The following is a 12,288-nucleotide window of genomic DNA, read 5'->3' as shown; positions in this document are numbered from 1 at the left end:
AGGTAGAAAAGTCTTTAAAAAACGAAACCTGTAGGGTTTGTTCATTCTCACTGGTGTGCTTTTATGCCAAAAAAGCACGATCTTTAGCCAGAAATGATGACAGCTTTCAGCAGAGGCAGCTTTACTCTGGATGCATCATTAGCCTTTGATATTCATTCTTCATTTTCTGCCACTAGGGGTGTGTGGTCCTGAAAGAAATGACCCAGGCTTCTCTGCACATGTGAAAGTTCACGTGGTACAAGCATCCATTCATTCTTTTATCTTCGAATCCACTTAATACATTTCAGAGTCACACAAGTGCAGCTCAGGAGACCAAACACGGACAGCACATAAATAAATAAGGACTATATATTTTTCAAATGTGGCCCTGTGAAGGAATATTTTATACAAAACTAAACAAGTAATGTGACAGTCTGCTCTATAACAAAACACTAAAGTCTGTGTGTCCAGTCCTTCAGAGCAATCCGATAGGTCAGTTTGGTTTTTGTGATGTGGCAAAAGGAGAAGTAAAGGCGCATGCTGAGAGAGGCGCAGAAAAGAGGTGAGAAAGGTGACCTCGAAAATAATGACAGAGTCTGAGAAGCAGGCTTTATGGGAACGCACTCGAGAGAGGGACATTCACACACGCGCAAATACAGAGGAATGTCGCTGAAAGAACACATAGGGTCAGAGATTTTTAAATATGATTTTATTATCTGTCTTCAGCAGGTACTGCGGCTAGTAAATAAATAAAAACACAATGATATGTGAGCATAAAAATTAAATGTGTCATGCAATAGGTTTTTGTTGCTTACTTATTTGTTTCTTCATTTACTTATTCTGTTGACACCAAAGGCAGCATGAAATAACATCTTGAAATGAAAACTCGTCGGGCTTTAGCAAGTACTGTGTTTTGATTGGCCAATGGCCACATTTACAGTAAGTACTTCAGATTCAGATTCCTGATGATGAATTCAGCACTTCTTGAATTAAAGTAGTTGCTTTGTTCAGTAATTCTGGGCAACTGTTCCTTGCATTTGTATCCACTACACATGCGCAAAATCTTAGTACGTGCTTCACCGAGAATTTGTTAAAAGACACTGTAAAATAAACGACTGGACACACAAAAAAGGTTTGGGGCAGCCACCCGTATAGTTTCCCTAGCTACAAAAGGCTTTTAGTTGGGTACAATGTGTACAGATTTGAGTCCAAAGTAGAACTGATTAAATATGAAGGATGACGGGTTTTTATAGTCTGTTCCCAGGAAGTGACGTCATCGGGGCCGGGATAGGAAGGATTTCTCGTATTTGGTCTGCTGAGAGAAAATAGAGAGGTTTAGCGCAACCCGCCACTCCCCGGCCTGGTGTGGGATTGGCATTTTCTGGTCCCTTCAGTTGACGCCCAAGATCATGTGTGTGTCAACATCTAACTAATTTTGGTGTAGGAGAGGGGAGTTTAGGTTTATGGGACATTTGGACTCCTTTTAGAATAAATGAGTTCTGAAGGACCGGAGGGACACCAGCATATTGAGGATGCATATGAGTAGGTTAGTCAAAGATTGTTTAAACTAGGGAATGGGAGGACTGGGATTTTAGGACAGGCCAGAGTTATGCATGGAGGGATGTGTAAAAACAAATATGCATAGAAACCTAAATTCTAACCCAAAGTTCAAGTGCAAAAGATTATTGTGAGAAATGGGAAATAGCTGACAAGCAGACTTAATTGAAGTCAGGAGAGCCAAGTGGTCAGAACCGAAAAACCAGGGAGCCAGGAATTATGAGGGCAAATCAAGAATCTAAAGCCAAAAGTAAAAGGAAAGTTAAAAGCAAAACATAAAAACTGATGCTAGGATCTGCTTTGCTTTTAAACTAACTGCTGGAGATTTTTCAAGGCTATCTTTATCCACCAGTGGATAACTTACATTGTAACCATCATCATATGTATAACATCACTTCCATGAGAAATGCAACAATCACGGTCACAATAAAAAATAAGATGAGGAAAAAATTAAACATTTTTAAAACAAATTGAAAATGAAACCTCAAAAATGTAAACCTAATAACAAAAAAAAAATCAAAATAGCCCAATTGACAAAAAGTGACTTTAATAAATCTGCGTTGAAGCTCTTAAAATGTCAGATGCCTTTGATCAAGATGCTGAAGAGCAACATATAAGGGTTATGTTAGATAGACAATTCAGCCAGGAGACCTGTAAAAAAAAATTGGATCTGTTTTCTTCTGTTGAGTTGAAACTAAATCCTCACTTTTCTAAAACAGACAAAATAACAAGACACAACACTTTATGATGTATAGGATGCACTTTTGAAGCAGAGACTACCAGGCCTTCATGAGGGCTCTTGTAACACATCGCTACAATTATTGAGATCGTATTACTATTTCTGAAAATGTCAGCTGTGTCATCATGGGGCGATGAAGAAGACCTTGTTGCTAATTTATTTGCATCGAATCTTTCAAGGGTTTCTTTTAATTAAAAACTACAACTATAACTGTGAATGCAGCCAACACCAGTGTTGTGACTGATGCCATATGCTAGTGTTTTCAAAACTGTGTCAACATTAGCAGTTACTGAGAACTGCTGTGGCTTACTGGACATCTTAATTGTAGACTTTAATGAGTTAATTAAAAAAATGTTAAAATGAGTAGAAGACGTGATGGGGTTAGCTCCCCAGTGCCATCTGCTTTTTTTCTGTTTTTATGTCTCTAACCCCCAAATCCTCATTATTTCAAATTCCAAACAACCTCCAGACTCCCTCAATTAGAATAAGTTACCTGAATTCTGCAAAACGTACTCTGAAACATCCAGTTTGGTAAAGTATGTCCTCATTATGGAGACTGCAGCTTCTGAAGGTGCTAGTGCAGCCATTATGGATGCGTTGGAAAAGATAGTTGTTCATTGTTTGAATAGCTTTTCACTATCCGTGACTCCATCCAGCAACATTTAAAAGATGGACTTGGCTTTCTTAAGCAGAACCTTATAGAGGTGGAGAAGAAGAAGAATGAAAGACTTTCACAGAAGTATAGAAGGTTGAACACTTTGGTCAACCAAAGCAAATCCATATAGTATCCCTGAATGCAGTGTTAACTGAGACAGAAATCAAAGAAACACCTTTGCATTACATGCCTGAAAGAGAACACTGAGAGTGGCAATTCTATGAAATTTGAGAATAGTCTGTGGCCAGCTGTTTTTCTTTTCTTGCACAGCTTCTTGCTGCTCATTCAGGGATGCCACAAGATTCTCTAGTCTTATCAGGATGTGTCTCAACCAGCTCACTGAATGTTACAATTCCTTAATTATGAGGACCAATTTAGAAAATCCATAACCCGTGGCATGGGTTTGAAATTTGCTGGTAGATGGTGGGTTTTTTGGGTGGTGGACTGAAGGAAGTGTAGCTTCCTGGTATGCTCTTTTGGCTGATTGTATCTGATTTTCTGTCATCTGTCTTCTCTCCTGATATTACTTTCTTTCTCCTGGACTTCTCTGCTCTTTTTCTCTCTTCCTTTAAACAGTGGCCATCCTCTTTTGGTACAATTTGGTACAAAATCCCCTGATTCTTCATCCTTTAATCCCTGGAAATTATCATTCTCAGTTTAATTTCAACCTGAATTCTTAGTGGAACAGATCAACAGTACCTCCAGACCATGAATTCTAAAGCGGCACACTGCAGTCAGACTTCTTACTTTCTTGTTAAAATCGTAGATGTTTTCAGTAAGAAAAGACCCTGGACTTCCCACCAAATAAACAATATCAACTATGCAGATATTATAATCCGAGTTTTGAACTTCTAGTACTCATTTTTCTGTCTTTAATGTGCATAGAATTTGTTATTGAACATTAATGAATTATTATATTGGTGTTCTGGTGATGTTATTTTGTGTTCTCTTTTTTGGATTGTTGTTGTCATTTTAGGACATTCTTTGGATGACTGTAGCCATATTGCTTACAGTTGTTACTCCTGTCGTGTGTTGTATTTGTAGGATACATCTTCCAGGATCTGTGTATTGGATCTGTTTCTTTCAAACCTTTCATTTTTCTTGTTAATGTTAATGGAAGCTAAAAGGTGCTTTAGTGCTAGAGCCTCTTGCTTGTTCTGTGGTCTTTTGTGTGCTGAGCTCTTGATGACCATTATTTTGACTTTCTTATGGTTTCTCTGCTTCTTTCTGCCTCTACCCCCTGGTTGCCCCTGTTCACTTCTGTCTGCCTCACCTTACAATTACTAACAGAAGATAGCATGTTCTAAGAGGTAAGGCATGGAAAACTGTGACAAATAAAATGCAGTAAATGGGTTCGTTAGATCATCCAATAGGCCAATTAAGGACAGTCTTTGTGGAAATTAAAGATAGATCACTCAGACCTTTTATTAATTACAGAGAACGGAATAAAAATAATAAAAAAATGATCCTCTCTCAGTGATCTTTACAAACCGGATCTTAGAAGCTCTTACAGTCTGAACAGGAATGAACTAGAAAAGGTGCTGAATGGAAAGCAAAGGTTAACACATTTTTAATGTCCTTTGGATTGCCTGCCATATTTCACTATGTTGTGAATAATTTTCCATAATGTTTTATCGTGTGTGTTGTGTATGAGAGTGTTCGATAATTTATCTACCTGGGTATCACATACAGATCTGAATTTGTCACTGGAGATCAAGACATGTCTTGTCATACCATACATGCATTTTGAAATCATTTTGTAGCAAGCCCTCAGAGAGAGAGGATAGCAAACACATCTACCTGTACGTGTATAACGAAACTGACAAGATTGGAAGCATCATTCCATCACTAAATTCCTTACAAAGGAAGTTGAAGAATCCAAAAGAAATCCACGAGAAGTTGAATGCTGTGTATGGTGATGATGATGATGAGGTTTTGGGCCATGCAATTTAAATGGAGTCAGGAGTCAATTGAAGGTGACCCTTACATCCTGTGGAGGCATTTTTCCATTAAATGTGCCAAAAAGTGGAAGCCATGATTAAGGAAGATTATCGCATTAAGGTTAATGTTATAGCTCATTAACCAGGCATTTCAGCTGGCAAAGTTCCCACAGTCATTCATACTCATTGGATGATCTCAACAGTCAGTTCCTGATGGGTTCCCTGATTGCTGACACCAGATCCAAAAGCATATCACCAGGAATTCAGTCCCGACAACCTTCTTCAAGAAAATCCCATTGACTTGAGGATGAAATGTGGGTTCACCACCATGACTCTGAAAGCAAATAAGTGTCCATACAATGGAAACATAAGAAGTGCTCAACCCCCAAGGAATTCTGTGTGCAGCAGTTTGGCAAAAAAGTCATGGTGACAGTTTTCAAGGATACAAAGGGTGTTCTTCGGTTTTAATTTATGGCACACAAGTCAACCATTACTGGAGAAACGTTTTGCTTCCACAATGAAGTCATTACATGAGCCATTAAGCAGAAATACTGCAGGAAACTGTCAGCAGGTATGTTGCTACTTACAAATTCCAAAAATCGAAGGCTGTTATTAGGGAATGTGGCTTCATAGAACTTAACTATCTATCTTACAGTCCTGACAAAGCCACCAGTGATTATTTACAACAATTTCCTGATGATAATGACCTCTAGGAGGCAGTAATGGGTTGGATGGAGGACCAAGATGAATCCTTCTACAGTGATCCCTCGCTATATCACGCTTCGTCTTTCGCGGCTTCACTCCATCGCAGATTTTAAATGTAAGCATATGTGAATATATATCGCGGATTTTTCACTGCTTCGCGGATGTCTGCGGTCTACAGTACGTGTGCTTCCTCAATTGATTTGCCCATTTGAATTCAAACAAGGGACGCATTTGAATTCAAACAAGGGATGCTATTTGCGGATGGCTGAGAAGCTACCCAATCAGAGCACGCGGTTAAGTTCCTGTGTGCTGCTGATTGGCTCAGCAACGGAGTGCTGCATTAACCAGGAAGTCTAATCTCACTCATTCAGAATTAATGCACGTTACTGCTAATGCTTCAGGATTGCAGAAAAGGTAAAAGTTTTGGATATGTTGAAGGAAGGGAACAGCTACACCGCTGTAGGACACAATTACAGCATCAATGAGTCCACGATTCTTTTTATTTAAAAAGGAGGAAAAGCATATAAGATCTACAGCCGCAGTGTCCTTTAATCAGGGCGCAAAACGAGTTGCAAGTGGACATGATAAGGCAGTAGTATGGATGGAATCTGCTTTAGGGATTTGGATTGAAGAGTGATGGAAGAAGAACAACGGCGGTGCTAAACAGTCGCCTGAAGAGGCTCCTTTAGAAGAGCTGTAACGCTATCCTTTGTTGTGCAGTAAAATTAAACTCATCGTTATCGGACAAGTCGTCGTGTCATTGTTGGTGAGTAACCATAATTAATTATTTACGTACAGTACTTATTACATGTACATAGTTTAGTGTCGCTGTACACACATTTTACTGTATACAATTTTTCTTGTATTGTACGTATTTATTGCCAGTGGCCTGTCTGTTGTAATGGCTGTAATGTATTGATATCGGAGACGCTCGATATCTTTAAAATAATATTTAGGTTTTACTGTTTACATACATAATTTCAACGAATCTTAGAGAATACAAAGGGTTTATGCTGTATAACTGTGCGTGAAATGTTTATAATAGTGTGGGAGAGTTTGTAAGGGCTTAAAATATATAAAAATAACCATATAAACATATGGTTTCTACTTCCCGGATTTTCTTATTTCGCGGGTGGCTCTGGAATGCAACCCCCGCGATGGAGGAGGGATTACTGTATTCTGAAGGCAAAGTGAAGCAAGTGTGTTGAAGTCAATAGAGATTGCACTGAAAAGTAATAAGTTGAATTTGAGTATCAGGTTTTATTTTTATAGTCAGACAGAAAAATTATTGAATACCCCTTGTAAGTTTTACCAAATTAAGAAAAAATAAATTAATACTTTCTGGTGTCCCAAAACCTATTAGGATTTAAAAGAATATATCATTGTTTGTGTTAAATAAAACCAGACAAAATTTCATAATTGTTTTCCCACTGGACTTTTTCAACTTCTACCCATTCCGAATAGACCCAGAGAATGTAGAAGCATTGACTTAAAGTGATTAAGGCTACCATCTTCTCAGAGTTATACCACTGCCTTAGTGGTGTTTTGTAGTGTGAAAATGAACAGACTCGACACACTTAAAAAGGTTTCGGGCAGCCACACGTATAATATTCCTGGCTGCAAAAGGGTTTTGAATAGCACATCGATGTTCACAATACTGAGTCCAAAACAGAATTGGTGAGGGTTTGCAAAGATGGCGGCTTTAAAGGATCAGACCGGAAGTGATGTGGGGGAACCGGAAGTGATGTTTTTCCAACATCAGTCTGTGCACCGGAAGTGACGTTCTTCTGGGTGCCAGAACCGGAAGTGATACTCTTCCTGGCACCGGAACTGGAAGTGACATCATGCAGAGTGCTCGAAGCGATGTCATCAGCTCTGAATCAGACAGGTTTTCCCGTGGCTGGTCTGTAGAGATAACAGGAGAAGGTTTAGTGCACCCCACCACCCCCTGGCCTGGCGTGGAATTACCTTTGCTTGGTCCATACAACGTCTTCCTACTCGCATGTGTGTGACGGGATATTCCAAAGTGGCTCATTTAATATATCGATAATACATTTTATTTTGACTAGGGGTCTGAGCATTGGGAAGTATTGTCAGTGCACAGAGTGCAGAGAAATGCAATGTTTCTCCGACTGTCATCATAGTCTCTTGATATTTTCTTTTGTGTATGCAAATACAACATATACTTTTTTAATAAACCAAAGACTTTGTAGAATCTCAGGTTATTTGTAGTTCCTAGTGCTTTTTTTTTAGCTCCTACTCCAGGGTATGTATTTTTCATTTAACCAGGAACTATCATGCTTGAAGCTCATGTGATGTGTTCATTGGCTAACCATAAGAACTGATGCCATCTTACAAATCTCTTAGTAATTTGGACTATGGAGAGTTATCAGTGAAGATCAATGTGATCGCGTCACATCACTTTCATAGCCGCCTCCCTGGGGCGCCTCATCATACACACCGCATCGAAACAATAATCTCCAGTGTGAAGTCAGAAGAGGTTTGAAGCAATGAGGTGAACTCCCAAACGTGCCTCACGTTGCACTGCATTGCTCTTCTTTGCATGTCCTATTTTTTACATAAAGGTTACAGTTCCTGTTGTACGGTGAAACACAACACACAAAGTGGCAAGAAACCACAAATGATCCACGCCTACATTGTACAGGAACTCATTGGTTATTGAAAACAAAGTTCCAGCATTGGGAAAATGCCTATTGTGACTTGATTGTTTTGAAATGATCCTTGAAAATTGTGCAGGCAGGCAGAGACACTAAAGTGTATAATAGTTGTGTTTGCTTAAAAATGGTCGATAAATTATAAGAATGATGCATGTCACTATTAAAAGCCATCCAATCAATAGGTGTTAACTAAATACTGAACTGGGATTTTGACCTGTCTTAGTTTTCACCACATCTTTTTTAATGAACCTGACAATAATACAGGGTGTCCATAAAGTCCATGTGAAATTTAAAATAGTTGTAACTTTGTAAGTATATGTGATAGAAAGAATTCGTAAAAAGGATTAGAAAGCTTGATGTATCTAGTTTTGTTTGTCATTAGAAGTTTTATTTTTGCCATATTTGGGGAACTGAAAATCCACATGATTCTGTTGAACATGAAAGAGATTCTCCCAAAGTTAATGTGTGGTGTGCTTTGGGAAAAAATCAAGTCATAGGGCCATTCTTTTTTGAAGGGCGTGTTGTTAATGGTGATAGCTATTTAGAAATGCTGCAAAATTACTTTATTCCTCGATTTGAACAATTAGGACTGATAGAGAATACAGTGTTTCAAGAAGATGGTGCTCCTTGTCACTTTGTTTTGCATGTTAGACAGTTTCTATGGGAGAAATTCCCTAACAGATGGATTGGAAGAGGTGGACCATTTTCTTGGCTTCTGCTTTCACCAGATTTGACTCCATTGGATTTCTTTTTATGGGGACATGTGAAAAGTAATTTTTATCCAGCCAAACCTCGATCTTCTGAAGACTAGTAAGCTAGGATAACTGATGTGATTGCTGGTATTACTGAAAATCAGCTTGAAAATGTTTTCTGAGGACTACAGAATCGTATTACCCTTTGTAAAGGGTGTTTCATAAAGTACGCAGTTTTTGAATTGGATTTTTTTGATTGAAGGTTGTCAGCACTGTTCCTATCATTTTCGTTATCTATTATCACTCTGATTAGAAGACCATTTGTCGTTTTTCCATTTAGTAGCCATGGAGCGGTTCAGTATCGAGCAATGCATTCTTTTTGTGAAAACTCATTACAAAAATGGGGAGTGCTACGCAGAGACTGCCCGTAAACTTTGCGTGATCTTTGGACGTGACAATGCCCCTACCACAACAACAGTTTTGAGGTTGGTACAGAAATTCGAAGAATCTGGGTCAGTTGCAACCAGAAAATTGCCTGGTCGAAACTGTAATGTTCGAACGCAATAAAACATTGCGGTAGTGCAAGACAGTGTGAATGTGAGCCCCGTAAAGTCGCTTTGCCGTCATTCACAACAGCTGGGTATGTCACCATGTTTGGTGTATTGAATACTGAAAAAAGATCTTCATATGCACCCCTACAAGATTCAGTTGACACAAGAGCTGAAACCAGCAGATCATGCAAAACAGCAAAGATTCGCCGATTGAATTTTGGAACAAGAGGATGACAATTTTTCAAAAAGAATAATCTTCGGTGACAAGGCACATTTCCATCTCTCGGGGTATGCCAACAAACAAAATTACTGCATTTGGGGTGACGAAAACCCTAGAGTGATCCAAGAGCACGAAATGCATCCCCTACGAGCCACAGTTTGGTGTGGTTTTTGGGCAGAAGGCATGATTGGCCCCATCTTTTTTGAAGATGATGATGGAAATTCAGTTACTGTAAATGGCAACCATTATCGGGACATGATCACTTAATTTTTGTGGCCTGCTCCGGAAGAAATGGAGGATAACGGAATTGATGAAATGTGGTTTCAGCAGGACAGGGCTACCTGCCATACATCCCGGGAGACAATCACCTTGCTTTGTGAAAAATTCCCTGAGCCTCTGATCTCACTTTACGGCAGCAACCAAGAATGGCCTCCGAGGTCATGTGACCTCACACCTTGTGACTTCTTTTTATGGGGATATGTGAAGTCACAAGTTTACGTAAACAAATCTCAAACGATTGCCGAACTGAAGAGGGAAATTCAACGGGTAATCAGCGAAATCGACAGTGACATTTGTGAAAGAGTTATCGTTAATTTCAACAATCGGATGACTGCCTGCAGAGAAAGTGGAAGTGGACATATGATCGATATCATTTTTCATTATTAAATCGAAGTATATATTGAATGAAATTAAATAAAAATTTTGAATTTTGCTTCAATTTTGGCTGGTTTATTGCATTTTTAAAAACTGCGTACTTTATGAAACACCCTCTATTAGTAATGATGGTGGACATGTTAAAAATTAAGTCACAGTAGAATGTAGTTTGATGTAGAACATGCTTTATATTATTATGTACAGCAATATTATTGCAATTTCAGCTGGTAGATGAACAGAGGACCATGCAATGTGAGCCCACAACCCCACATGTAATGCAAGGTAATGTTTTAAAAGTAAATTTGTAAATTCAGAGTACAGTAAATGAGGAAGGAAGTCAACCACATCTTTATAACCCCCGCTAATGCCAAGTACAATTATACTGCCCATGAGGTACACCCCATATGTATGTCTCACTTCTTTTCTATACATACAGACATTAAACAGCTGCTTGCCTCTCCCTCCATCACATGCCTCTTGTCTTTCCTGCCTCAGTCGGACTCGCACACCCTCATGCATTTGATAATAGACACAGCATAAGGCAGGAGAGGGGGGATGGAAGAGGATCCCACAACAATAGGCGCATGCTGGAACACAAAGAAAGGCAGAGAATCCCCCAGTAATAATCCAGCAGACTCACTAACCAAAACAGCTTGCGATGCCTAAGAACAGTCTAACCACAAATGACAACTCTGTTCTTCCTCAATATTTTTACATCATCTGTAAATTAATAATATATTTCTTCTCCCCATTTTACAAACACTATTATTTATTTTGGGAAACATTTCTTCTAAACAATTCTGAAGTCAATCTATTGTTCCCATAATTTCAAGCCTTATGTTGTCAATGACTTGACTCCATTTAGTGCTACACTATATAGATCGGAATAAAATCCTGAAAACACAGGATGTTTTTCTGTTATATTAAAATTTGTTTTGTTGACATTGAGGGTGACAGTCAGTATGTGACTTACTGTATACTGGAGAATCTACTTACCCAGTCTCCGGCATTATGAAAAAACCTCATGTGAATTGCTGCTTTTTCAGTTCAAGCGAATAATATTATAGACAAAAGAAATTATATTTTTCTTCAGTTTCTGGCACCATCTTAATACTGTGGCGATGCTGAGGACTAACCTGGGTTAACTGGTGAGATGCAAAATTTAAATATACAGTTTTGGCAAATGGAGACCTCATGTAGGAATGAGGTTGTGAAAGGTAAACTAAACCAAACTGAGGGCAATCTAAAATTGGCAGATATACTGCAATGTGAGCACCAGTCACCTGATCACTGATAGATCTGGCTAGTCATGTGATTTGCTGACAGTCCACTGTGATGCTGACCAGTTGACACCATCTGTGTAGCATTGTGACATTCTGCTTTATGCTGACTAAAATTAAACAAAAATAGGTTCCCACTATTTATCTGCCCAGCTTAAAGTTTAAAATATTCATATATAATAATTACTGCCAGATAAGTGAACTGCATTTAGCACATTACATGAAACACTTAACTTTAATGAAGAGAGACTGACATGACAGTTGGCTTCTAATAACAATGTGCCTATGTGAACATCTGTATTATAGTGGCCTGTTCACCTGAACAGTTATAAAAGAGACCTCTAGTAAAGGTAGAGAGAGACATTTCCAGTGAATGACTTTGATGGGGCCTGATAGGGGCTAAACATTTGGAGTGGTGTCCTGAAAATTTATGTCAGAGACAGGCCAAGGAAGACAGCCTGGGGACCAGGAGGCCTTGAGACCAGTCATTAGCAGCATGGTTTCTCTATTTAGGATGGCAGAGGCCAAATCACCCCTACAATAGTTAGACTAGGCAGGACTGGAAATAGCCAGTACTTTTCCAATGTGGTGCTATGGGTAGTAAGTAGATGGTCCCTGACTTACACGAGTGAGGCTGT

The sequence above is a fragment of the Erpetoichthys calabaricus genome, chromosome 3, assembly GCF_900747795.2.
Source record: "Erpetoichthys calabaricus chromosome 3, fErpCal1.3, whole genome shotgun sequence".
NCBI lineage: Eukaryota > Metazoa > Chordata > Cladistia > Polypteriformes > Polypteridae > Erpetoichthys > Erpetoichthys calabaricus.
Note: the sequence above shows the minus strand (reverse complement) of the source record.